At 41.4% G+C, this 26,319-nt stretch overlaps 5 long non-coding RNA genes across 23 annotated transcripts in view; 3 read left to right on the top strand and 2 right to left on the bottom strand.

Annotated features, from left to right (window-relative positions):
- Window positions 1–20,615, bottom strand: part of LOC139041653 (uncharacterized) — a 28,539-nt gene extending 7,924 nt beyond the window's left edge. For 2 of the 6 annotated variants that reach the window (XR_011497229.1, XR_011497211.1), the window contains exon 1: window positions 147–284. This is a non-coding gene — a long non-coding RNA (uncharacterized lncRNA). Of the gene's footprint in view, window positions 1–146; window positions 408–18,829; window positions 18,923–19,442 lie in introns of those variants that run through there. The other 4 variants (XR_011497187.1, XR_011497202.1, XR_011497206.1 and 1 more) reach the window with 4 other exon arrangements.
- On the top strand, window positions 295–14,113 carry LOC139041637 (uncharacterized). Of its 7 annotated transcripts, XR_011497174.1 has the most exons (4): window positions 295–431; window positions 616–806; window positions 4,039–4,091; window positions 5,095–10,725. It is a non-coding gene; the product is annotated as an uncharacterized lncRNA (long non-coding RNA). The 7 variants fall into 7 exon arrangements; XR_011497178.1 differs by adding an exon at window positions 12,449–14,113 and having other exon boundaries at window positions 616–8,674; XR_011497157.1 differs by having other exon boundaries at window positions 4,039–10,725.
- Window positions 14,262–15,853, bottom strand: LOC139041668 (uncharacterized). Its single transcript, XR_011497274.1, has 2 exons — window positions 15,742–15,853; window positions 14,262–14,932 (listed from the first exon to the last, which is right to left on the bottom strand). It is a non-coding gene; the product is annotated as an uncharacterized lncRNA (long non-coding RNA).
- The window catches only part of LOC139041618 (uncharacterized), a 29,210-nt gene continuing 21,899 nt past the window's right edge, over window positions 19,009–26,319 (top strand). For 2 of the 8 annotated variants that reach the window (XR_011497114.1, XR_011497119.1), the window contains exon 1: window positions 19,010–19,282. This is a non-coding gene — a long non-coding RNA (uncharacterized lncRNA). Of the gene's footprint in view, window positions 19,283–20,613; window positions 20,753–26,319 lie in introns of all 8 variants that reach the window. The other 6 variants (XR_011497110.1, XR_011497132.1, XR_011497095.1 and 3 more) reach the window with 5 other exon arrangements.
- On the top strand, window positions 20,759–26,032 carry LOC139041675 (uncharacterized). The gene is made up of 2 exons (XR_011497289.1): window positions 20,759–24,552; window positions 25,362–26,032. It is a non-coding gene; the product is annotated as an uncharacterized lncRNA (long non-coding RNA).

The following is a 26,319-nucleotide window of genomic DNA, read 5'->3' as shown; positions in this document are numbered from 1 at the left end:
ACGGTTCGGACAATCCTGCCACCAACGCCCTTCCTCTTGGCAGTCCGCACACCGATTAGCCCCCGACATTGTGGGTGGCCTCCTGGCCCCTCGGTGGGGGCCGGGGTTACTCACCCATGGCATATGCCCCCTCTCCCTCAGGATACCTTGAGGAGACTGGCGGGCCACAGCGAGCAGGGCGGCCTGCCTTTTCATCATCTTGTCTTCCTTTGCATCCTCAGCTTCAAGTCGGTTATGGAGCACCCTCCGTGCAGCCACTCGTAGCTGTGCGGGACTGGTAGCAGGACGGATCGCCAACTTTTGGAGTTTCCCACGGGTGTCTGGAGCACTTCTGAGATCTGAAACACGGATTCGGGATCACTGTACTGCCCCGGGCCTCCAGGTCCCAGTTTGTGTATCGCCTGAGGCAGTCCTGCGGCCTCTGGAACAAAGTGTGTGGGTGTGGTGGGGTGGGGGTGGGGGGGGTGGGCGCGGGGCGGGGAGGGGCGGCTCGGCTTTCCCCAGGGCCCTATTGGACCTGTCTGAATTTAGGCCATTTAATGGGTGGCCGGCTTACTCTTTTCATGGCTTTCAGAAGCAGACCCCGACAATATCCTCCCTTTCCTCCATCCCCAGGATCATTGGGATTCCACCCTGCCTCGCTCTCTGGCACAGCCTGTCCACCAGGCCTGCGGATGTCCGATCCTGGGTCATCTGCCTTACCCGCTTGTTCCCTGGCTTCGAACGGAACGGATGACTTTGCCTCAGGCATGCTAACCTTCTCCTCCAGAAGCCCACAATTCGTATGGGGTGAGAATTCATATGGAGTAAGTATAATAATATTGCTCATAATGTTATTTTTATTATTAATAGCTAACAATTATATAGTGCTTCCTATATTCCAAGCAATATTCTAAGTGCTTTCTCAATGTTAACTCTTTGAATCCTTGCAATTCCCCCATGAGGTAGGTATTATTTCTTTCAAATGAGGAAACTGAGGCACCAGAGAGAGGCTAAAACCAATATGTAACTGATAAATGAAGTCCTCGATAAGGCTGAGTAAATGCAGGCTCTTTGTGTTCGGAGTCTTGGCTCTTGATACTCTATACCTGTTCTCCTGCAAGTCCTATGAAACTCAGAAGCTTGTACCGTGGTGGTGAGGCACAGGGGCTTTAAGCACACTGCTGAGTTCCAGAGCTGACTCCACCCTTGGCTTGGTAGTGAAAACAGTCCTGGATTTGAGAAGCTCAGTATCTACTGCCCTCTCCTCTAGGACCCAGTAGAGGTGGGGGATACAGATGCAAATGTTGGGAGACTTTTAAGTTCTAGGGGCAGGTTGTATCCAAAGAAGCTGAGGGCCTGCAGGTAACTTCTCCTCGCCAGTTTAGCACCTCCCCTACCCCTTCAGCCCCCATCCATGCAGAAAGGCAGCATGAGCCTGGAATCACTCAGGCCTAGATGGAAATCCTGGCTCTGAAATGCACTGGCTTTGGGTAACAACTTAGGCTTCATGATCAAGAAGGTAAAATCAGAGGAAGATGGTGCTGTTGAGTGAGCATCCCAGCAGCTGAGTTAAACGGTAACCAAAATGACTGCCTGACTCAGGGGCATAAGGCTTTAATGCACACACACTTCACATGTCCCAGGCACAGGCTAGACATTCTACACGGCTCCTCCCTTTTCATACTCCCAATAGCCCCAGGAGTTGTGTTGTTCTATACCCACTTCACAGATGAATAAGCTGAGGTTCAGAGACCTTAAGTAAGTTGTACCAAAAGTTGGGCTTCTTTGAATCCTTGTTACCATTATGGGCTTAACTGTATCCTCCCAAAATTCATATGTTGAAGACCTAACACTTAGCACCTCGGAAGGTGATTGTATTTGGAGACAAGGACTTTAAAGTGGTGATTAAGTTACATGAGGCCATTAAGGTGGAGCCCTAATCCTGTCTGACTGGGGTTCTTGTAAGAGGAGGAAATTTGGAATCACAGGGAGACATCAGGAATGCGCTCACACAGAGGGAAGAACATGTTAGCACAGTGAGAAAGTGGCCATCCACAGGTCCCCTACTATCAGCACATAATCAGGAAGGGCAAAGAGGTTTTCTGGTGCCATTTTGTCCCGAGGCTTTATCTCATATTTCGTAACTCCTAGCAGCTCTGAAAAATAAATGTTATGAATGTGGAAATATCAATGGATCTGGGACTTTGTTCTTGCATTATTGTCATTTCTCAGAGGATCAGAAGATGTCATAGGCATAAGCCTGTCTCTCCTAAGAAGGCCTGGAAAGAAATTACAGAAAGTGTAGAAGGCAGGAGCTACTTCTACTATAGCTCATTTCCAGATTCGGGCTAATATCAGATCTTCATTGGATTATTAATGTTTCTTGAGAGTGCAGCTTCATCAAATTTCTCTTCCCTGCCTGGGCCTTCAGCAGCTGATACGGTCATCAGCTGTCTAGCTTGTGGCCCTGCATACCTATGCCTTACCTATTCATATGTCCAAAGTGACATGAAGCTCAGGACGCCATATTTTCTGATTTATGGTATCATTTTTGGAAAAGTTTTATGAGGTATAAACAAAGCAAACTAGTTAAAAATCGAACAATCCTTTTTATTTGAAGAGAATAAGATTATATGCCATTAGAACTCCTCTGCAAAACCCAGGACATATATCTCACAACTTGCTTGACATTTTTTTTTAAAGATTTAATTTTTTCCTTTTTCTCCCCAAAGCCCCCCGGTACATAGTTGTATATTCTTAGTTGTGGGTCCTTCCAGTTGTGGCATGTGGGATGCTGACTCAATGTGGCTGGATAAGCGGCGCCATGTCCGCACCCAGGATCCAAACTGATGAAACACTGGGCCACTTGCAGCAGAGCACGCTAACCTAACCACTCAGCCACGGGGCTGGCCCCCTTGCTTGACTTTTGATAGGTAAGAAGGAGATAGAAATTCTTACCAGTGGCTATCTGGTTGCTAGAAACAGAAACTGCCTTTTGTTAACATAAGCAAAAGAAATATCTTTAAAGGCTATGGAATGACATATAAAATTGAGGGAAAATAGAACTTCAGGAAGAACCAGAACCAAAAAATAATGAGAGATACAGAGACAGAGATAGAGAGTGGGGGGGAAGGGAAGAAGGGAGGGAAGGATGGGTGGAGAAAGTGATAGAGTTAATTGAACAAGGTGGCCACAGCATAGGCTAAGGGAGGGGATGGGAGATTGACAGTAGTCCGTGATCCCAGAGAAGAATGTATTTATATACAAATGGAGGAAGGATACTGGACAAGCAAGTATAAGTGATTTTCACTAACAAAGCATTCCTAAATTACTCATAAGCATTACGTGACTCCCTGATTGTCACATGCACAAGTATTGCTCCATGAAATTCCTGCTTGGGGACTTCACCAAATGTCATCTATTTACACTCAACACCCATTTCCATCTCCTTGTACATTCTTTCTTGTGTTGCAGTACTTCCCATACTTGAGAGGGCTAAAAAGAACGTTTCCAAAACTCCCTTGATGCCACGGTTCCAGAATTGATTTAAGTTCCATCAATGTAATGCAGTTGCATGAGATTTGAAAGGCAGAAGGGGTAGTGAAGGGCAGCAGGGACATTTCGTATATTTATTTTCCGGCATTAGTAGGAACTCCAGGCCCTGGCAGGCATCAGTTTTTCCAGTGGCCAAAAGGCACTTTGCACTGCCTAGTCACCAACCTCATGGTCAGGGGCACGGAGACATCAGCCAGAATTTCCTGCAGTTCCCCCATCTCTGGACTACATCTGCTGAGGCCTGACCCTGAGCCTGAGCCTAGCAGCAGACACCAAACTCCATTCTACTAGCCCTTGCAATAATTCTGTGGATGTCTAATTTCCTATAGTAAAGCCCTTTCTAGTGGAGATACTTAAAGTAGTTTCTGTTTCCTGCATGCACCCTGAATGATACAAGTATCAAAAAGCTCCTTCAGTATCAATTTAATTTCCAGCTTTATTGCACCTTCTTTCAGTGCAATGATATGGTTCACCCATCTTATGGCTCCTTTCCTTGCACAGATGACAGAGTTTTCTTGAGTAATTGAGCAGAGCTTCCTCTGACTTTCCTACAGGTGAGTTGAGTTATTTTGTTCCTTGAGATCACTCCCATTTCCCAGAACTATTGTTGACTATGCTGCTTAGCTTCAGTGGTTCCTTTGTTGTGTTTCATCTCATTACTCCCAGAAATGTAGATGCCTCACCAGTGAAGAAAGACTAGGAGTGATGATTGCCTTGATGGCTGTTCTTTTAGGCCAGTTGGATCATAAAAGGCATACTTCTCCAAATATTATTATATCATGAAGCATTCTCTGGTGATAGCCCTTTGATAGGTACACTTATGGAAGAAGTTAGAGTTGGTATTATGCATTAGAATTTCAGTCACATAGTCCCTTGGATCTAGGAATCCCAAAGCTAGGGACTTATGTTACTGATATCTCACAAAAAATCCTCTCAGATTTACATATAAGTTTAGTGCAGGAATTTTTTTTGGTAAGTGTTTTTAAAAATGAAAACAGCAAAACGATCATTCAGGGACCATTTAATTGAATTACAGTATATTCAATTGATAAAAGTATTCAGCTGTAAAATAACATGGTTGGCCCAATACAGGAACATTTCCAAGATGTAATTTTAAGTGAAATGATAAGGATGAATTGCACAAAATATTTAGCATTTAGCAAGTTTTAAGTATGACAGGTGAAAAAATATGCATTGGTGTCAACTACACATCAACTGTTCACTAATTCCCCTTGGGATCAAAATTCTAGGTTCTGAGGGTTTAGAGTGGGGGGGTGGTATATCATTTTGTGTTTCAGTGGAGAAAGAGAAACATTACCAGGTATTTCAAACAGAGGGAATTTACAACAGGGGATTGTGGGTTGGTTATGCCAGGATTGGACGACTGAGAATGAGGGTATTCATTTCCTAAGGCTGCTGTAGCAAATTACCACAAACTTGGAGACTTAAAATAATAAGCATGAATGAAAAAAGAGAATGAAATATACAAAAAGAAGTGTATATGAGACATATAGGAAATGCTGACAATACTCAGTACACATGTAATCAACGTTTCAGAAGGACAGGAGGAAGAGAACGGAGCTAAAGCAATATCTGAAACAATTATGGCTGAGAAATTTCCAAAAGTGATAGAAGACTTCAAGCCACAGATCCAAGAAATGCTATGGATTCCCATGAAGACAAATACAAAACATTTAGAGCCCACCAAACATGGTATGGTCTAAGGTCTAAAGGGGTATTTCACAATAAGGAAGTGTGGGCCCAACTTTGCATCTCTTCATTGTGGGGCCTGTGAGTGAGGGAGAGGAAGAAGCAGCAATCATGGAGCAGGGCTATAGCATGGCTGCTGATGGGGGATAATTAGGAGGGAATGAAGGTAGCCTCAGAGGCTCATTGATCCCCTCAAACATTGCTTGAAGACCTGTAACTCAAGATTTGACAGAAAAATGGCTAAGAGTTTGCCTTCCCTTTTATCAAGGAAAAAAAATAGCTATAGTAATTCTTACTTACAACTACTTATACAAAGGGACAGAAAACCCAACTCAGTGGGTATAGACCATGAAGAGTTTTTCTTTTATGTAAGTGCAAAGTCTGGCAGCAGCAAGCCTTACAGGTGTGGGTTGATCTAACCATTCAGGTGTCAAAATCAAGGATCTGCTTTCATTCTGGCTCTCTGTTCTGCTTTACTTGGTGTTGGCATAATCTCTAGGCTCTACGTGGTAGTCCTCCAACTTCTCCAGGTGGGCACTCCTCTGCAATAGCAAAATAGCCATGGCAGCTATGTCATCATATCTGTACAGCTCCCTCTTTTGGTAGGTCCTTCTAGGAAGGAGAGAACATTACTAGCTAAGAAATTATAGCAGATATCTCCTCTCACCTCTGAGGCTCAGATTGAGTCTTATGCCCATCTTTGAACCAAGATCGTGATTGAGATACCACGTTAGTCTTCAACTAAGCAGAGACCAGGTTTAGAGTTGGAATTGGGGGTTAATACTACCAAACCACAGCACTGGGATGGGGGAGGAGTGGTCTCCACAAAGCAAAATATAGTTGCTAACAGTAGAAGTGGGTAATCACCAGAGGAGGAACAAATGCTGAAAGCCAAAAAAAAAAAAAAAAAAATTAACTCAAATCACATGGCATGACACTTGACCCACTTCTCTTCCCTTTTCCTCCTGGGTTAGCTCGGCTCTGTTCTCAACTGTTGCTTGAATGCACCAAACACCACGCCCTTGAGGCCTTTGCTCTCCCCAGAGCTTTATCCTGGAATGCTCTTTCCTCAGACATTTGCTTGGCTTTCTCCCTTGTTTTTCTATTCACGGCTCTATTTAAATGTCACTTCAGAGAGGCCTTTGGTGAATTCCCTATCAAAAATCGCAACTGCATTTCTATCTACCCCCATAATTGGCTTTGGTTGTGTTTATAGCATTTATCACTATTTGACATTATTTTATGTCTCTCTTTGTCCTCACCACTGGAACGCACTCTCCCTGAGAAGATTCTCTCTTGCTCATTGTTGTATCGTGGTGCCTAAAACAGTGCCCAGCATGTAGTAAACATTAAACAAATGTTTGTTGAATGAATGAATGCGTTAGAATCCAAGACCTAACCCCACTTCTGTAATCTTAAGCAGGGAACTGAAGCCTTTATTGCCTCTGTTACCTTATCTGTCAAATGGAGATGCTTTCTACCACAGAGCATTATTCTTCAAGTAAGAAAATGTGTGGGAAATGTCTGGCATGTACAGATCTTTGATATATATTATTCTCACAAACATATATATTGATGTATATATATATATATATATATATATTCATTCTCACAAAGCTTCATTCAGTGGACCCAATGAGGCCAGAATCCTTTATTTAAATCAGTTGTTATCGACCCTGGTGTCACTTTAGGATTACCGAGGGAATTCTTCACAGGTGCTGAGCTTGGTTCTCACCCTGAGTCTCTTATTTAATTGGCCTGGTGTGACGCCCAATCATTGGCAATTTTTAAAGCTCCCCAGCGGGGTCTAATATGCAGCCAGTGCTCAAGACCACTAGTTTCTAGTCATTGGTGGGCTGATGGCAGGGCTGGATGTGTAACCATCAGACTCATGGAAGCATTGTAAAACCTGGCCCTTCCAACACCTGGAAATCTCTAGAAGCCAGCTTGGCTTATTTTCTCCAGTACAAACCTTCAACTGGCAGACTACACAGATGATCCTTCCCACTGTGTTAGAAAGAAAAAACATCAGCCCTGCCTCAGATTTCTCAAATGATTTTTACATGTGCAAACCATGACCTGTTTCCACGCTTGTAGATGTTAGGGGGGAGAAAGGGAAGCTTAAAGGAGACCAGGGAGACTAGTGTGTATTTTCTTCTAAAGAAACTTTTAAAAGTGCAGAGAAACTGGCGTGGGACAGGGTCTAGGATCTAGATCTTATACTAACAGGGATGATGCATGTGAACAGTGCCCAGGACAATTCCTGGCCCATCGTAATTAGTGTTCAATTAAGCAAACTAGACTTGCCTAAGGTGTTATGATAATAATGACACAACAAACAATGAATCCTTTTTTTGAGCATCTTCCCTGTGTTAAGTATTTTAGGTAGGTAATTTTTTATCTCTACAACATTACGGTAAATCACTGGTTTTCTCCCCTTTCACAACTGGCAAAATTAGGATCTGAAAGCTTGCAGCTGGGAGAGGGAAGACTCAAGATTAGCATTCAGGGCTGACACCAAAGTTCATCTTCCTGCCTGTATACTCTATACTGTTTCTAGAATCCCCTTAACTCTCAAACTCTATGACTCGGAGCAACTTGGACCTTTTTCACCTGCAGTAAACAGAAAGCTTTTCCTTCACTTAAAATAATGTAAATAGTGATAAATGCTAGGAATACAACCGAAGCCAATTGTGGGGGTACTGGGTTAGAGATGCTGTTCAAACCTCATCCCATTCAGACCCTCTGACTATTGATAGGAGAGGGAAAGTGGAAGAGAGAGGTTTTGCCTGATCTTTGAGGCATACACCTGTGTGGAGAGAGGGGGCAGAAATGCCTGGTTTTCTGTTAAGAGGTAGGGCCATGGGAGGAAGCTGCTGCCCACTCCTCAAACTGTGCAAGTCCTCCTGATTCAGGGCAGTTCTACAGGCTCTTGTCTCTGCTTATCTGGAACTCTCTGCTCCTTGTGAACACCCACCATCACCTTTGCCTAGAAATTCCTATTCACCCTTTGGATCCACAGTTTAAGTGTCACTTCCTCCAAGAAGCCTCCTCTGGTTCTCCACCACTCCCACCCCTACCCTAAAACAAAATATTTTCACATCTTCTTTTGTTGTGTTTATGGTAGTTTGTAATTAAATAATAATTTTGAGTAATTGTTTAGCGCCTACTTCCCCTTTGTCAGCTCCATCAGGGCAGGAACCAGATCTTTCTGATCTACCTCCATATCCCCATCGCCTAACACAGTGCCAAACACATAGAAGGGCCTCAACATTTTATTTGCCTGGCTGTAAGTGTTACAATGAAGAGACCAAACTTAACCCTTCCATTTTTTCTATCTTTCTCAGGAAACAGAGGAAAGGGAACCTCTGCCACTCCAGTGCAGCCTGACATTCCTGAGATGACTCAAGACACAACTAAACAAATGGTATGCACCTGGGTATGTGGAGCTTGAGGAAGAGCTTCACTCATCTTTCACCTTCTATTCTCTGATGCTGGGTAGGGTCCTCCTTTCTGGTTTTTTTTTTTTTTTGGTGTTGTTCATTTATTTTTTTAATGATTGGCCCTGAGCTAATATCTGTTACCAATTTTTTGTTCTTCTTCTCTCAAAATTCCCCTAGTACATGGTTTTATATTCTAGTTGTAGGTCCTTCTGCTTCTGCTATGTGGATGCTGCTTCAGCATGGCTTGTTGAGATCCATTCCCAGGATCTGAACTGGTGAAGCCCTGGGCTGCTGAAGCAGAGCATGTGAACTTAACCATTCGGCCACGGGGCTAACCCCCCCTTCTTGGTTTTTGGTTTCCACCCACCACCGTGATGTCAGACTCTCTTTGACTTTGAGAATCTCCTCTGGCAGAGAAGGGAGGTAGAAACCTCTTCAAGTGTGGGGTGGTTCCTGCCTTAGCTGATATCGCTGCAGAAACCTCTCTCCACAACCTGGTCATGGGCTTGGCACCTGCCGCAAGAAATTGGACCTGTAGCATGTGCAATGGTTCTGAAGCCTGTGACCAATCCTCCCACTGCCATCAAAATAAAGGGTGGTTCTGAGACCTATTTCAACATTTTTTTTTAAAGATTTTATTTTTTTCCTTTTTCTCCCCAAAGCCCCCCGGTACATAGTTGTATATTTTACTTGTGAGTCCTTCTAGATGTGGCATGTGGGATGCTGCCTCAGCAAGGTTTGATGAGCAGTGCCATGTCCGCACCCAGGATTCAAACCAACGAAACACTGGGCCACCTGCAGTGGAGCGCACGAACTTAACCACTTGGCCACAGGGCCAGCCCCCTATTTCAACATCTTAAATTCAGCTTCCAGAGACTGAGGGTGACCTTTTCCCCAGACACCACATTTTAAAATGTAATGGGCTCTTTGATTTTGCAAACAAAATCTTGCAAGCAGTTAAATTACATTTTTAATATTCCCGGCACTTAGCCAGGAAAAGATGCAGACAGAATTGAAAAGCATCCTGAGGTTTTCTGTCGTTGTTTTTATTTAAATGCCCAGATTAGACCATAATTCATCTCAAAATGGCAGGAGGCCTCTTCATGCACTTCACACTTCAAAATGTCTTAGAAAATCATGTCAATTTTGGCAAGCCTCTTGCCATGCCAGAAACAACAGCAGATGCTTTTCTCCTTGAGTATCATCTATTGTGAATCAGATTATTAAAAAATACACCTTGCTCTTTATTTTTGCCTCTGTTTTGAGGATTTTATGGCATCTCTGCAGTAATTGATTTGTGTCACATTCCTGCATAAGTAGCATTCATTGTCCCACTTTTTAGAAGGGGGAATTGAAGCAGAGGTGTGGTAAACCAACTTTCTTATGATCCCGGAGAAACTCACTCATTCATTCACTTGTTCATTCAGTAACCATGTCTTGAGAACCAGCTATGCCCTGGTCACTAACCAGACCTTGAGGATACATAAACGACTATCTCACAGGCCAGTCTCCAGATCTCTGGTAGAAGAGAGAGTCAATAAATGATTACAACATTCCACGATAAGTGCTGAGGTGGATAAAGGGGCCACAAAGAATCGCCCCTCAGCCAGCTTGTCTGTAAGAGAAGGCTTCCCACAAGAAGTGAAATATGAGTCAAATCTTGAAGGATGAGTAGGACCCCAACCATCCAAGGCCTGAGTGGCAAGAAGGGCTTTTACAGCAGAGGGAGCAGCATGCACAAGGCACAAAACAGCTTCGTGTTTTCTGGTTTTAGGTGGTTGGAGAAAAAGATGTATATGTGGGATTGAAAGAAGATAGGCAAGAACGAGAACGAGAACAGTCTTACATGCCAATCACGGGACGTGGACTTCCTCCTGACACAGTGGGACGAAAACAGTATAGAGTGTGTTAGTTAGTACTCACTCACTTACTTAGTTCAGCCTAATTCAGGTTCATACAAATTCCCCCTTTCCCTGTCTTTAGTGGTCAAAGAGAGTGTTGATCTATCTGAAGAAATATAAAATTATTAAAATCACTTTTTCAGATCCAAGGACCTCTTTGAACTGTCTAAAGTCATCCTGCATGCAAATGTGCATTTGCCTGGGTAGATTATCTAAAGCCTTCGTTGGATTTCTCAAGTGATCTAAAGCTCTAAAAAGTATAAGAATCACTACTCTGTTTATTTTATGAAAACTTTCAGCCCTTCCCAAAGTTGATTTTATCCAAGTAGAATTCTTTTATATCAATCTCTTAAAATTTACTGGTTGCTTGTTATCCATGTGGGTACCATATCATGTACCATTCTATTATTTCAAACAAAACAATTCTTCACATTTCCCAGCAGCAGGTTAATCCATGTTTGTTAACCAACTAAAACTGGACTTCTAATCTCAATTACTATTCTTTAGACCTATGGGATTTTCATACTTTCTATGTGAGAAGTTTGAGACAAAGGTACTATATTGGAGAAATACAGGTATTTGAATGTTGGGGGAAGCACAGATGATTTTCAAAAGTTAGAGTCATAATTCTATGGTGAGTTAGTTAAGATTATTTGGATTGAAATTAAGAGAAGAAACTCTACTAAATTTATTGGAAGGAGAGAGAAGCGTATTATGCTACCTAAGGTTAGAAATGTAACAAGTAACAGTGAAGTAAAATCAGGGACTTGAACTTCATCATGACGTCCTATATCTTTTCTCTTCTCTCTGCTGTTAGCTTCATTCTCCCTCTCTCTCTCTCTGTCCATCTCTATCTTTCTGGACAGATCAGCCTTTTCTCATTTCCAGTACACAGTGTGTAAAACCTGTGAGAGTTCCTACCTCTCACACAGAATGATCTCTGTTTGTATATCCCTCTGTCTTCATCTCTCACAAATCGTTCCAAAATCACTGAACAATGAGTGCATTGGTCCCTTTGCATTAGATACCCAGTCCTGCACTGTACACTTAGATATGGCTGTTCTCTCCCTAACCATATGGCTCGGCAGGAGAGAAAATTCCTGGAAAAATGAAGTTGTGAAGATCAAACAATGGATGTCACTCTGTACATGGTAGGTGACAGAATGCCTGTCATGGCTGCCGGGACTAGGTTGTCCATTATTCTAAAAACATCTCTATTTTGCAGTAGACATGAGATTAGGATGCCAAACTGAGCTAGACATAACCTCTACATCTCCTTATAGTTCTGTGTCTACCATTCACTGCCTGATCTCAGTAAGTCACTTCCACTCTCTGGGCCTCGTCTTCCTTAGTTAAATTAACAGGACAGACAGAACTAGAAGTTCTTTATGGTCCATTACAAGGAGCCCATGAGCCTAAGACAATGTCACTATTCTTTCAGTCATACTTTGTCAAGAACCTCAGGCTCATTGTCCAGAGGTTATTCCGTGGAGAAGTTATAAGCAATTCCTGAAGACCCTCCTCCATGAATCCCACTAGTATAGAACGTCAAGAAAAATCTCAACCAGTTACAAAAACCTTTTCTTTGTGAAAATCAGAAATGCAAACTGATTAAAGTCATGATTTCACCCTTCTCTTAAAAACATAGAAAACATTCAACACAGTAATTTACATCCTGGAAGGCTTCACAGATGTAGTCCTATAGCACTCAGGACTTGAAACCCATCCTCCAAGCTTTACAAAGCCAGACATTACAGTAAATCTCGCTAGCTGTATGGCCTCATCTTTGGCCAAGAGACTGGAGAAGATCTAGGTGGTGAATGTGTTGCCAGTGAGATAGTTGTGTTGTTTTGGTAGAAAACTCTAGAAGAGGATCTGCAGCCAGAAAACCCTACTGCTGAGACTTCAGCCTCCAAAGATCCCCCAAGCTCTTTGAAAATCAGGCCAGTCTCACAGCCTTTCCTGAACCCAGTGATGAAGAACGAGTCTGAAGAATCGGAGACATGGATCAAAAGGTTCAGGAAGCTAGAAGATGCCCTATACTTGTGTGATCTGAATAATGCAGGTGAAGTGCGAAGCTTAAAGCTAATAAACTTCTGTTTGTGTTTTAGTCTGAAAGTGGTGATCTCATTTTCTTTCACTTGTTAACAAACACAATTTGTATATAACCCACGTGCCTGGCACTGTGCTGGGCGCAGTCAGGGAATACAAAGATGGATCAGATGTGTAACCTCCACCAGGTTGCTTAAAGTTTCTCTGTGTCTCTGGAGGAATCCACTTCACCACCTGGGTCTAACCCACAGTCCAATCTTGCAATTCCCTTGATTGACATTTTCAGCATGCTTGCTAACAGACTGAACTCCAAACTTCTTAGCAAAGCAAAACCTGATCCTTGTCTACCTGACCAGTGTCTTCTCCTTCAGTTGCTATTCTCTCAGCATACCCTATCCTGTCAGAGTCAACAACGTGCCTTCCTCAAATGTGATTTCTCCTGTGGCCATGCCCTCCATCTGTGCTGTCTGCCTCTCCTTTACCTACCTCACCCCCTCCCAACTCCCCGTCTTGTCCAACTGGCTAATTAATGCCTAAACATATTTTACGTTGGAACTCCACTCCACTCCTCTGAGACTCCACAGACAGATCTAGGCCAACCTTTATCTGATCACTTAGAGTTCATTAACATCCAGTATCATATTTGATATATTGTATTTTTTCAATCGAGGGCTTGTTACTATCTCACCAGTAGACTATATTCCCTTTTTATCCCCAGCATCTTGTGCAATTCTGTTCAACACTTTTTTTGAGGCAATAAGTAAATAAATAAATGTACATAAATAACTAAATCCAAGATGGGAGGTGATAAATGCCATTAGGGTGTGCTACGTGGGCATTCAGAGAAAGGAGGTTCCTTCCCATAAGGTGATCAGGAAGTCTCTGGTAATATGGGACTGATCATTAGAGATCAAGCGCAGTTTGTATACAAAGGGATGAAATGGAGCGCCCTCTCTGGCAAAGGTGCAGGTTAGCCAAGCAAAGTTATGTATGAAGCTCAAGGCAAGGAGTTTGCTTTGTAAAAAATGTAAGGACTATTAAGAAGAATATCAAACGGTAGAAGATGGGACCAGATCCAGGAGGATCTTAGATGCCAGACCTGGAGATGAAGATTTCATTCAAAGATAGTGAGTAGTAGTGAGGGTTTCTAAGCAGGGGAGTGGTATGATCAAGTTGTACTCCAGAAAGTTGGTGTTTCTGTGCAGAATGAAGGAGAAATTGAAAGCAGGAAAAGGAGGAAGGAGGCTATCGGAGTGTCCAACTGAGAGAGAATGTAATCCAGAACCAGGTCAGAGGCCTGCAGAAGGGAGGAGCACATACAAAAGCACATGGGCTGAAATTGTTGTACTTAATCACACGCTGTGGCTCGTGAAGACTTAGTGTCCCCTATGTGGCTCTGGAAACATGAAACTTGTAGAAACAGAGATAAGAGTGGTTGTTTTCAGGGGACAGGGGGAGATGTTTAAAGGGTACAAACTTTCAGTTTTCAGATGAATAAGTTCTGAGGATCTAGTGTACAGCATGGTGAGGCTAGTTAATGTAGGGGAGGAAGACATTTCCTCTTCCCAAATGTGGGTTCGTCTGGCCGGAGAATGAATTAAATTCACCTGAGACAGAATAGCAAGAGAAAATTAAACAAAGCTTTATGAGGAACCATGGCCCGGGGCCTTTCTTCCCGAAGGAAGAAAGGGCACCAAAGAAGTGGGGTGCACAGAGTGGTTATATATCCCCAAACAGGGTGTTTCACGTATGATTGAAATGTCCCTTTTACAACAGTCACGAGCCTGCTCTGTCAGCACAGCCCTTGATGGAGGCAGATAGGTCTGCTGTCTCAGTGAACGCTGCGGGGTGGCAGGTGTGTTGCCTCGGGGCTGGGGGATCACAGATGAGCGCAGCAATCAGTTCCTTGACTACAGAGAGGGAGGCACCTTTACAGATAGAGATTTACCTTACAGATGTAAATGTGTCCTAACAAAGGGCAAGTTCCACTCCTCAGAGCCTCCTTCCCTGTCCCACTTTATCAAAAGCAATCAGCCTCAAATAATCCTGATGCCAAAGAGACATATCTTGGGGTGGCCAATTTCAGGTCCCTACAGTCCCGCCTTTGAAACTAAAAGTTTCACAATCCAGAAGCTGAGTGGTAGATTGTTTCATCTCACTGAACACATTTCTTAGTCCTGGTAATAGATCAGTCCAGTTAAATTCATTTTAGAAGGTGGCGACGCAGGTGGGCTCCCAAAGTTAGGCCTTTATTTTGGAAGCAAGCAATCAGGTGTTTAAGAAGTATTTCTATGGAAATAAAAAGAAAAACAAGGTTAATGGTTGGAGCAAATTATAAACTAGTTCCTGAGTCCAGGAGGCAGCCAGTCAAGAAGACTTCTGGATGTCGGAGTGAAGCATCTTTAGCAGCTTGAAATGTCTCTGATGATGTCATCAGGCATTCAGATATCTTTCTGAGTGGCTTACAGCTTACACAGCAGCAGACAGGAATCTCTCAAGTTTTTATCAAGTCATTCAGCTTTAGTTTGCAAGGCTTCAGGAAAAAGAGCAGGTTCAAATCTCAATGATTCCAAATGAAAATGAGGAAAAGATTGAAAACATTAGTTTGGAGATTTGTAACCAGATATTTCAGCAGAAGAATTCAGGATCCAGTCCAGTTCACAGGTGGAAAAAAAACCCTCAAAGACAGTTAACAAAGCTAGGATCTAACATCCACAAATGTGTCTTATAGCTTTTCACTGAAACGTAGTTCTTCTCTCTAAAATCACCCTCATTTTTACCAAAGATAGCCAAATTAAGACTAATTCGTTTGCAAAATAAGTTTAGTTTCAAGAAACTTGGCCCAATTATTTACATAAGTGCAGCAAGAATAGCAGTTGATCATATAGGCTCTTACATCTGCTTTGCTGAAATTTTTTATGAGGAATCTCAGATTGAACTTTAAAGACCTCTCGAGGCCAGGAAAGCCACGCCAAGGACTTGCTGTCAGATTTTGCCTACAGTACCTACAGATTTGGGTGGACTCCTCTCTTCTTGAGTTCCCCCAAAATATTCCAAGTTTCCTTACATCTGCCAGATAAGCAAGCTTCCTTACTTACCGGGTAAGATTGCCATAATCTCTATACACAAGGTACCAGGCCCATGTTTCCAAGTGGCTTTATTTCCAGAAAGTCAACCTTATTCCTCAAAGGCAGTATTGTCATATCTGAGTCTGTACGTTTCTCTCAAATATGACATTCCAGTCAAAGCCTTGGTAATACAACCAATGTCCTGTTATAAGGAGGACAGATTCTTATTGAACTTATGCAAATAACAATATTGCCATGAAACAACCATACTCACTCACTTACTAGGTTTCCAAATTCTGGAGGGATCAGGTAGGGAGAAAAAGATAAATGTTTCAGTTTTGCTCATAATGATATACTATCAGTAAATTGCTGTAAGTCATAGTCAGCCTAAGAGAAAAGATTTCCTTAAATCTGAGGAAACAAAACAAAACCAAACATCAAAAGAATCAACAATATTTCAAATAAAAGTCATAAAAAGTCATAATCATCCTCATCAGTTCACACAGTCCTGTATAATTGATTACTGTGCTTAAGCTCCTGTTAGGAGGATCTATGAGGTTATCCGTTTCTCCATTAGATTTTTGTAATTTCTTACCCAGTCCAGTTCTGTGATCTGAAAGTTTATCAGAAAACTGTAATCCAGAGTAAGTGTCAGAGTCTTTTCCATGAATGTCTCTGAAGATGAGTGTATTTGCAAAAGCAAAGAGCATCAGAGTAAAACAACCGACTGTAGGCAACAAAAGACTTAAAAATGACAATTGACAGAGAAACTTATTATTTCTGATATACAACACCTTAAAATGATAGTTAGAATTATGGCTGATAGCCAGGACAGATCAGAATTTTAGGAATGTTATCTAATTTTCAAAACACTTATATCAGTAATATTTACCCACATAATACCACTTAGGAAAGATTATCATCGCTTATCTGATAATGCTTCCAATGTAAATTAAGCTACCAAGGAAGCCTAATTAGTTTAGAATCTTCCACCTTACAGGAAGGGAGAACAAATGTCTCTCCGAAGTCCCAGGGGCCGTCTGAAAATCCACAGAGAAATCCTCCCCCTTCTACCAGGTTAAAAGACAGCCTTCATTCGGGACTTGAATATTCTTGAGGGAGAAGCTTGTCAAAAATATCAAAAGATTTGAAAACACTTGTTCAAACAACGCTCACTGTCAGACAATGCTCAGGTGTCCATTTAAAGTGACAACAGAAACAATCAAAAGTCTTGAGTGACCTCAGTCATTATACTAACAAAACGGATTTGTCTTTTAGGTAGACTTACTCAAAGGAACACCTTTTATAACCTCTTTATCAAGAGCAGACCAAAAGTTCAAGACAATTATCCTTTGAGAGAAAACCAAATTTTAATTTCTGTACCACTTTACTTTTTCATATTAAAACCCATTTACTTAATTAGATTCATTTCAATCTTAGCCAACTTCACCAGGCATAAAACTCCTTTCAGAATTTCTCCTTCACAGACCTTCTACAACTTTCTTTTTGCCTTCAGAATTTGTCCCAAAGTCTTTCTTTTTTTTTTTTCCACCTAGTACTTTAGGACAAGTTTATCTTTTCTTAACCCATCAAACAAAAATATTCCATTCTTCATACCTTCTTTACTAAAAATTTACACCTTACTTTCCTTAAATACAGAGCTGTTTTTCTTATTAATTTCTAGCAGCTTTAATCACATATATTAGAACTCTTTAACCTTTAACAAACCGTAGGAAACACGAAAATGGTAAGCAATTATGAATTGTCTTTTATATCAGCCTTCTAAACACTTTTCATAATTTCTAGAAACACCCCACACTTTACAGTAAAAGACCCAAAGACTTTTAGCCTCTCTGCAATAAGAAGGCAAAAGTAGATAAACTTAGATACGTTTAGCAATAATGTTTCAGTGTTCTATCCAATCCAAAAATGACCCAGATACTCAGATTTTTTATCATTTAACTTAACTTGGCAAAACTGAAGATTGTTACCAAAAAGAATTTCGAAGCTGTTTTTTTTCCCCAAGTATACAAACCATAAAACAGTTATTGTATCCACTTTTATCTATTTAAATCATTTGTTCCCAACAATTATATTCAGATTACCTACGGAAACCTTATGAGACATCAGACAAAACTGATCATTTATAGCTGTTATTTTGCTGACGAATTTCTAACAGACAACCTGAGCTTATTTGACTAGTAAACACAGGCTTGCATGCCTGCATCATATGCAAATACCTACAACTCTTGAGGGCATGCATTTTCAATCAAACCAACAACTTAAACTTTCATTAAGCAAAGATTAATCTATGTCATGTTAACTTGAAAGACATTTGGGTTAATACTTCTTAGAGAAACTTTTTTGTAAGTGTTTACTTTAAGTCAAAGGAATAGAGCTCTTTAGAAATTGTACCATCTGGAGGTAAAGTATCACACATTTGTAACATATATAGATACAGACAGACATATAGAACAAAGATTTTCCTTAGATTTGATTTAGGTGTTGTCATAGCAGACCACGGTGAAAAAACTTGTTTTCCCAGTTTTTTTTTTTTCCTTTCTCTCTTTCTTTCTTTCTTTTCGCCTTAGCAATCTGGCTTGGGATACCCCCTTTGTTAAGCAATTGCAATCACAGCACGAAGCCAACCAGAGTCTGGAGGAAAGGCTGCAAATTCGGGAACTGATTCGGGCCTTTTCAGAAGCTCAATTTCCCGTGTCTCTTTTGATTTTCTTTTGTTATTGTGGGGACCTGGAATTGGCCACCCCAAGATATGTCTCTTTGGCATCAGGATTATTTGAGGCTGATTGCTTTTGATAAAGTGGGACAGGGAAGGAGGCTCTGAGGAGTGGAACTTGCCCTTTGTTAGGACACATTTACATTTTTAAGGTAAATCTCTATCTGTAAAGTTGCCTCCCTCTCTGTACCAGGAAGAAGAAAGGAGATGACCTTCTCTCTAAAAACTCTTAATCAATACCAAAGACAAGGACTTAAAATCTGCATTTTATTGTGCTACTCTGGTAACCTCCTGGAACTAACTTCCCTCCCCCTCCCAACGCTGGCATTTCTTAATGATTAAGCATCTTTCCTTAGGCTAGGAACTGATTGCTGAGCTCACCTGTGACCGCCCAGCTCCAGACAATCGACTTGCCTCCAGCTACGCCCTCTGAGACAGCAGACCACTACCTGCTGTGTCCATCAAGCACTGTGCCGACAGGGCAATCTTGTGACTATTGTGGGAGGGACATTTCAATCACATGTGAAACACCCCGTTTGGGGGTATATAACCACTCTGGCACCCCACTTCTTGGGTGCCCTTTCTTCCTTCTGGAAGAAAGGCCCCGGGCCATGGTACCTCATAAAGCTTTGTTTAATTTTCTCTTGCTATTCTGTCTCATGTGAATTTAATTCGTTCTCCAGCCAGACGAACCCCTATTTGGGGAGAGGAAATGTCCTCCTCCCCTACAGTTTTGGCGTAGTTGGCAGGCTGAAATTTCCCTGGCTGGACACTGCTTGCTCCTAGACTGCTGCGGCTGAGAGATCCTGGACCCCTGACGAGAGCCGGCAAGAGGTAAGAGTTCTTACCACATCAGTCTCCCGGATCTCTGCCTGCAGAGTCCAAAGGAAGCAAGAGTGGTGAGGTTTTTGCTCTTCTAAATTTAGATTAGCAGGAGAAAATGTTGGTGGGGCTAGCTTCTCGGATTCAGCGACTCTAGGATTTGAGTACTCACTGGTTGTAGATCCTTTTCCTCCCAGAGATAGACTTTTCCTTGTCTCTGTCTTTTTGTTTGTCATACAACACAGGCATCTCTATAAGCCTGTTGTCTGGGCTTTTTGTCTTGTTCTATGTCTTGAGAGATGGCTTTGTGACCTTTCTGGTCTCCGCCATTGGAGGATGCATGTACCGGCACGCATCTTGGCAGCCAGTCACATAGACTGGGGCTCTGGGAAAGTTTGTCTTGAGAGCTTGGCTCTCTTTGTCTGGCTGTGTAAGCTCTCGGGGAAGTTTGTCATAAGAGGTCCCAACTGCTTTCATAAGGGGCCTTTGTCGTCTCAACATTTGTTGCTTGCCTTTACTTTCTTAGGCTATTTTTGGGAGTGAACTTTCTGGATCTCTTTTGGGGACGCCTCTTTGTCCTTGGTTAAGCTTTGGTTGAGTCGCTGTTAAGATCCTACTCGTCAAATCAGCCAGACGATGGATCATTTAAATTCGGAAAACTTCTAAATTGGGGAAAAAAATTGTGAGAGCTCTCATCATAATTTTTATTGGTATCTATGAAAAAAAGCCAAATTGAAAAGGAAACACAAGAAAATGGTAACTAGGTTTAAACCCTGACTCAGGTTATAATTGAACTGGTGAAATATAAAGGTCTATGTGTTAAGATTGTAAAGGTTGGAATGCTTGAGCTGATTTTCTTTTTCTGAAGAGGTTATATCAACTTTGCTTGAGTATGTTTTAAAGCGTCTTTCTGGGAATGCTTCCTTATGCAATATTATAAGACTAAGACCTGTTAAGTCCTGGCCATGGGTCCTGCTGCCATGCTGCAGCTCTTCACTGCCCATAGGCCCTGTACCCACGCTATTTGAATAGAGGAACGCTATTTCCAGGCCTTGAGCCCAGGAAGTCTTTCTTTTGACTCCTTGGCTGCTGAGCCAGCTTGCTTCACCAGCTTGGGAGCCGAAGTTCTAGTTTTCCTTGTGCCTTTCTCTTTTTCAAGGATGGATCTAAATTAACTGCTCCATCGGGAACCTTCTCAGACAGCTGTATGAATCCATGTTTGCTTGCCCATGGCTACTCTATGGGGCAAATCGTGGCATTCAGCCTGAATAGAATCAGTACCTTAAGCCTGAGGGTGATGGAAAATGAATTAATCCATTCCTTCCTGACTCTATCTGTAATAGACAAATTTACATGGGCACGGGTCAGCCACTTAAGTCATTAGGATGGTCGCCAATCTCCAAGACTCCTGTGGAAGGTTTCTTTTCCTAAGGCTGGATTGGGATCCCTTCCTCTGGCACCTGATCACTCTCTGAACTGTGGGTAAGTCCCAATCAGGACTCCGGTTCAAGGCAAGTACCAAACTCTAACCTTTGGTTGAGTATGGGAACCCCTTCTTGGGAGAATGGCTCCAGGATGCAATTGGGTAGAATGTCCCCCAGACCGGAGGAAAAATTCTTCACGGTTTTTCTCTGTTCTTTGATCTTTGGGACAACTCACCTGGCACTTAACGACTGCCAGGCATAATAGGGAAGGCGTACAAGAGATGCAATGCAGAGGGATGCGCCCCATCATCCCTTGCTATAGGAACCCCACAGGCAGAGCAAGTAGGATGCTGCCCTAGGTTCGGGAGATTTTCAAGGTAATGGACCCTTTTCTTTCCTCTCTCTTAAAGTGATAGTGACCATTTTTGGGCTCTTTTTGAGCTTTGCAATTGAGAAACAAAGAAATCTTTAAAGTGTGAAAGGCTCGACCTCTGGGAGCCCCCACTCTGGTTTCTGGGCCTGATCACCCCAGCAACCACGTGGGGTGCCCTCTCTTGGCGATCGACTTGTTAAGCATTTTAGGTGCCTACTGAATTGGTTATGACAATAGGAGACCTGTGGTTTATTCTGTGAACTGTCCTGATGGTGTTGTGTGCCCCTGCACGGGAACTGCTGTGTGACCTCTATCTCGATAACCCTTGGGGAAGAGGCCATGAGGGTGAGGCCTGATCTCTTTTCCATTGTTCTCCAGGCCTTTGCCTCCTGCTTCCCTGCCTGGCTCACCTGTGCTGGCTCAGGGACTAAGTGCCCTGGGCTAAGTGGGATTTGACTAGATCTTATAACTATGTTGATGCCTGCGGTCAGGCACCTTTGCACCCTTTCTCTGGCCTTGTCAATTGGACACCAGCTTTACCACCATGAGGAATGCCTCAAGCATCCTAAGAGACTCACCCCCTGGGTGCATTTTAAAGTTGGAAACGCTTTCAGTTGGATGGCTTATGCCCCAGAAACTCCAGCTTGGAGAAAACTTGAGGAGTTTCTCTGTCCCTTTGTGATGTAGTTGGACAGGCAGGTCAATCTAGAATGTCATTAAGTTAAACCCAGTAACTTCCAACTGTCCTTGGAAAATCCTTGCAAGACTGGACATACAGCTCTAGAGGCAGTTCAGATTCCACCCAGTTCCTTTATCTCAAAAGGATTATCATCTCCCCTCTCCAGGAACTACTATCTAGACCATCACTAATCCTAAGACTGAAGGAAAAAAAAAAGAGGGGAAAGGTCATAAGTGTGCCCTTGCTGAGAAAAAAAATCTAGCGTCTTGAGTGTCTTCTCCAGAAATATTAGTAAAAAGGCTCAGAACAAAATTTGGATTCATAACTAGGGAGTTTTGTATTGTACCAGATTCATGGAGTGATTTTTAAAACAATTGCTGTGGAAGTGCTGTGTCTGTGTGTGTCTATGTGTGTGTGATATTTTTACCCCGGGTGATATGGCCCAAACTAAGAGCTCTGTTTAATTGGATTAAAGTCAGCGCTTACATAAATTCTAAATGCAATGGAAATTAACCCAATGTCTTTTAAGTTAAGATGATATGGATTAATCTTTGGTTAATGAAAGTTTAACTTTGTTTGTTTGATTGAAAAGGCATGTCCTAAAGAGCTGTCAGTATTTGGATGTGATGCAAACATGCAGCCTGGGTTCACTAGTCAAAAAAGTTCATGTTTTCTGTTAGAAATTTGTCAGCATAATAACTTTAAATGATAGCTGTTTGTCTAATGTCTCAAAGTTTTTGTGGGTAATCTAAACATAATTATTGGGAACAAATGGTTTAGATATAAATGAAATAAGAGTTTATAGATAACTTTTTTTAGCAATAATTGTAGTTTACGGTATGTGTATTTAAAATAACTTCCAAAATCTTTGGTAACTTGAAATTTTGAAGTTTTGCTAGGTTAATTTAAATGATAAAATTCGTTGAGTAACTAGATCATTTCCAAATAAGATATTAGACATTAATTATTAAATGTAAGTTTATCTACTTTTGGCTTCTTATTGCAAAGAGGCTAAAAACATTTGGGTCTATTAGAAAGTATGCCTTGTGTTTTATTGTGAAGTGGAATGTTTCTAGAAATTATGAAGTGTTTAGAATGCTGATATAAAAGATAATTCTTAATTGCTTAGTTTTTAGTTTTTTACTATGGTCTGTAAGGGTTAAAAGTCTAATTAACACATGTAATTAAAGCTACTGGAAATTAATAAGGAAAATGCTCTGTATTCAAGGAAAGTAAAATGTGTGTTTTTAGTAAAGACGGTATAAAGAATGGAAATATTTTGTTGGATTAAGAAAGATAAATTTGTCCTAAAGTACTAGAAAGTAAAAAAGAAAGCATGGGACAAATTCTGAATGTAAAACAAAGTTATAGAAATTCTGAAAAGAGTTTTGTACCTGGTCAAGTTGGTTAAGATTGAAATGAATCTAATTAGGTAAATGGGTTTTAATATGAAAAAGTAAACTGGTACAAGAATTAGAATTTGGCTTTCTCTCTAAAAATGATAATTTTCTTAAACTCTTCGTCTGCTCTTGATAAAGAAATTATAAAAGGTTTTTCCTTCTGAGTAAGTTTCCAGAAGAAGATCTATGTTTGGTTAAGATAATCTCCTATGCAAAAAGACAGAGGTCTCTCTATTAAGGTTTTTCTTTTTTTTGCTGTTGATACCTGAGCATTGTTTCACAAATGTTTTAAAACCTTTGATATTTTTGACAAGCTTCTTCCTCAAAAATATTCAAGTCCTGAAATAAAGGCTTTCCTTTGACCTGGATGAAGGAAGAGGATTTCTCTGGGGATTTTCAGAGGGCCACTGGGATTTCACAGAGAAATTTGCTCTCTCTTCCTATAAGGTGGAAGATTCTAAACTAATTAGGCTTATTGGTCTGTTAAATTACATTGGAAGCATTGTCATATAAGTGATGATAATCTTTCTTAGCTGGTATTATGTGGGTAAATGTTATTGATATAAGTGTTTTGAAAATTATATAACATTCCTAAAATTCTGATCTGTCCTGGCTATCAGCCATAATTCTAACTATCATTTTAAGGTGTTGTATATCACAGAAATAACCAAGTTTCTCTGTCAATTGTCATTTTTAAGTCTTTTGTTATTTACAGTCAGTTGTTTTACTCTGATGCTTTTTGCTTTTGCAAATATGTCTCATCTTCAGAGGGATTCATAAAAAGGACTCTGACACTTACTCTGGAATACAGGTTTCTGACAAACTTTCAGATCATAGAACTGAACTGGGTAAGAAAATACAGAAATCTAGTGGAGAAACTGAAGACCCCATAAAACTGTTAACAGAAGATTAAGATCAAGAACTGATTATATGGGACTGAATGAACTGAGGATGATTATAATTTTTTTATGACTTTTGTTTGAAATATTGTTTTTGATGTGTTGCTTTGTTTTCTCAGATTCAAGGAGATCTTTCTCACTTTTTCTCTTATGCTAACTATGACTTACCAATTTGGTGAAATTATACCTTTGTGAGCAAAACTGAAACATTTATCTTTTTCTCCCTACCTGATCCCTCCAGAATTTGGAAACCTAGTAAGTGAGTGAGTATGGTTGTTTCATGGCAATATTGTTATTTGCATAAGTTCAATAAGAATCTGTCCTCCTTATAACAGGACATTGGTTGTATTACCAAGGCTTTGACTGGAATGTCATATTTGAGAGAAACGTACAGACTCAGATATGACAATACTGCCTTTGAGGAATAAGGTTGACTTTCTGGAAATAAAGCCACTTGGAAACATGGGCCTGGTACCTTGTGTATAGAGATTATGGCAATCTTACCCGGTAAGTAAGGAAGCTTGCTTATCTGGCAGATGTAAGGAAACTTGGAATATTTTGGGGGAACTCAAGAAGAGAGGAGTCCACCCAAATCTGTAGGTACTGTAGGCAAAATCTGACAGCAAGTCCTTGGCGTGGCTTTCCTGGCCTCGAGAGGTCTTTAAAGTTCAATCTGAGATTCCTCATAAAAAATTTCAGCAAAGCAGATGTAAGAGCCTATATGATCAACTGCTATTCTTGCTGCACTTATGTAAATAATTGGGCCAAGTTTCTTGAAACTAAACTTATTTTGCAAACGAATTAGTCTTAATTTGGCTATCTTTGGTAAAAATGAGGGTGATTTTAGAGAGAAGAACTACGTTTCAGTGAAAAGCTATAAGACACATTTGTGGATGTTAGATCCTAGCTTTGTTAACTGTCTTTGAGGGTTTTTTTTCCACCTGTGAACTGGACTGGATCCTGAATTCTTCTGCTGAAATATCTGGTTACAAATCTCCAAACTAATGTTTTCAATCTTTTCCTCATTTTCATTTGGAATCATTGAGATTTGAACCTGCTCTTTTTCCTGAAGCCTTGCAAACTAAAGCTGAATGACTTGATAAAAACTTGAGAGATTCCTGTCTGCTGCTGTGTAAGCTGTAAGCCACTCAGAAAGATATCTGAATGCCTGATGACATCATCAGAGACATTTCAAGCTGCTAAAGATGCTTCACTCCGACATCCAGAAGTCTTCTTGACTGGCTGCCTCCTGGACTCAGGAACTAGTTTATAATTTGCTCCAACCATTAACCTTGTTTTTCTTTTTATTTCCATAGAAATACTTCTTAAACACCTGATTGCTTGCTTCCAAAATAAAGGCCTAACTTTGGGAGCCCACCTGCGTCGCCACCTTCTAAAATGAATTTAACTGGACTGATCTATTACCAGGACTAAGAAATGTGTTCAGTGAGATGAAACAATCTACCACTCAGCTTCTGGATTGTGAAACTTTTAGTTTCAAAGGCGGGACTGTAGGGACCTGAAATTGGCCACCCCAAGATATGTCTCTTTGGCATCAGGATTATTTGAGGCTGATTGCTTTTGATAAAGTGGGACAGGGAAGGAGGCTCTGAGGAGTGGAACTTGCCCTTTGTTAGGACACATTTACATCTGTAAGGTAAATCTCTATCTGTAAAGGTGCCTCCCTCTCTGTAGTCAAGGAACTGATTGCTGCGCTCATCTGTGATCCCCCAGCCCCGAGGCAACACACCTGCCACCCCGCAGCGTTCACTGAGACAGCAGACCTATCTGCCTCCATCAAGGGCTGTGCTGACAGAGCAGGCTCGTGACTGTTGTAAAAGGGACATTTCAATCATACGTGAAACACCCTGTTTGGGGATATATAACCACTCTGTGCACCCCACTTCTTTGGTGCCCTTTCTTCCTTCGGGAAGAAAGGCCCCGGGCCATGGTTCCTCATAAAGCTTTGTTTAATTTTCTCTTGCTATTCTGTCTCAGGTGAATTTAATTCATTCTCCGGCCAGACGAACCCACATTTGGGAAGAGGAAATGTCTTCCTCCCCTACATTAACTAGCCTCACCATGCTGTACACTAGATCCTCAGAACTTATTCATCTGAAAACTGAAAGTTTGTACCCTTTAAACATCTCCCCCTGTCCCCTGAAAACAACCACTCTTATCTCTGTTTCTACAAGTTTCATGTTTCCAGAGCCACATAGGGGACACTAAGTCTTCACGAGCCACAGCGTGTGATTAAGTACAACAATTTCAGCC

Source organism: Equus asinus, chromosome 1, assembly GCF_041296235.1.
Source record: "Equus asinus isolate D_3611 breed Donkey chromosome 1, EquAss-T2T_v2, whole genome shotgun sequence".
Lineage (NCBI taxonomy): Eukaryota > Metazoa > Chordata > Mammalia > Perissodactyla > Equidae > Equus > Equus asinus.
Note: the sequence above shows the minus strand (reverse complement) of the source record. Positions and strands in the feature narration are given on the sequence as shown.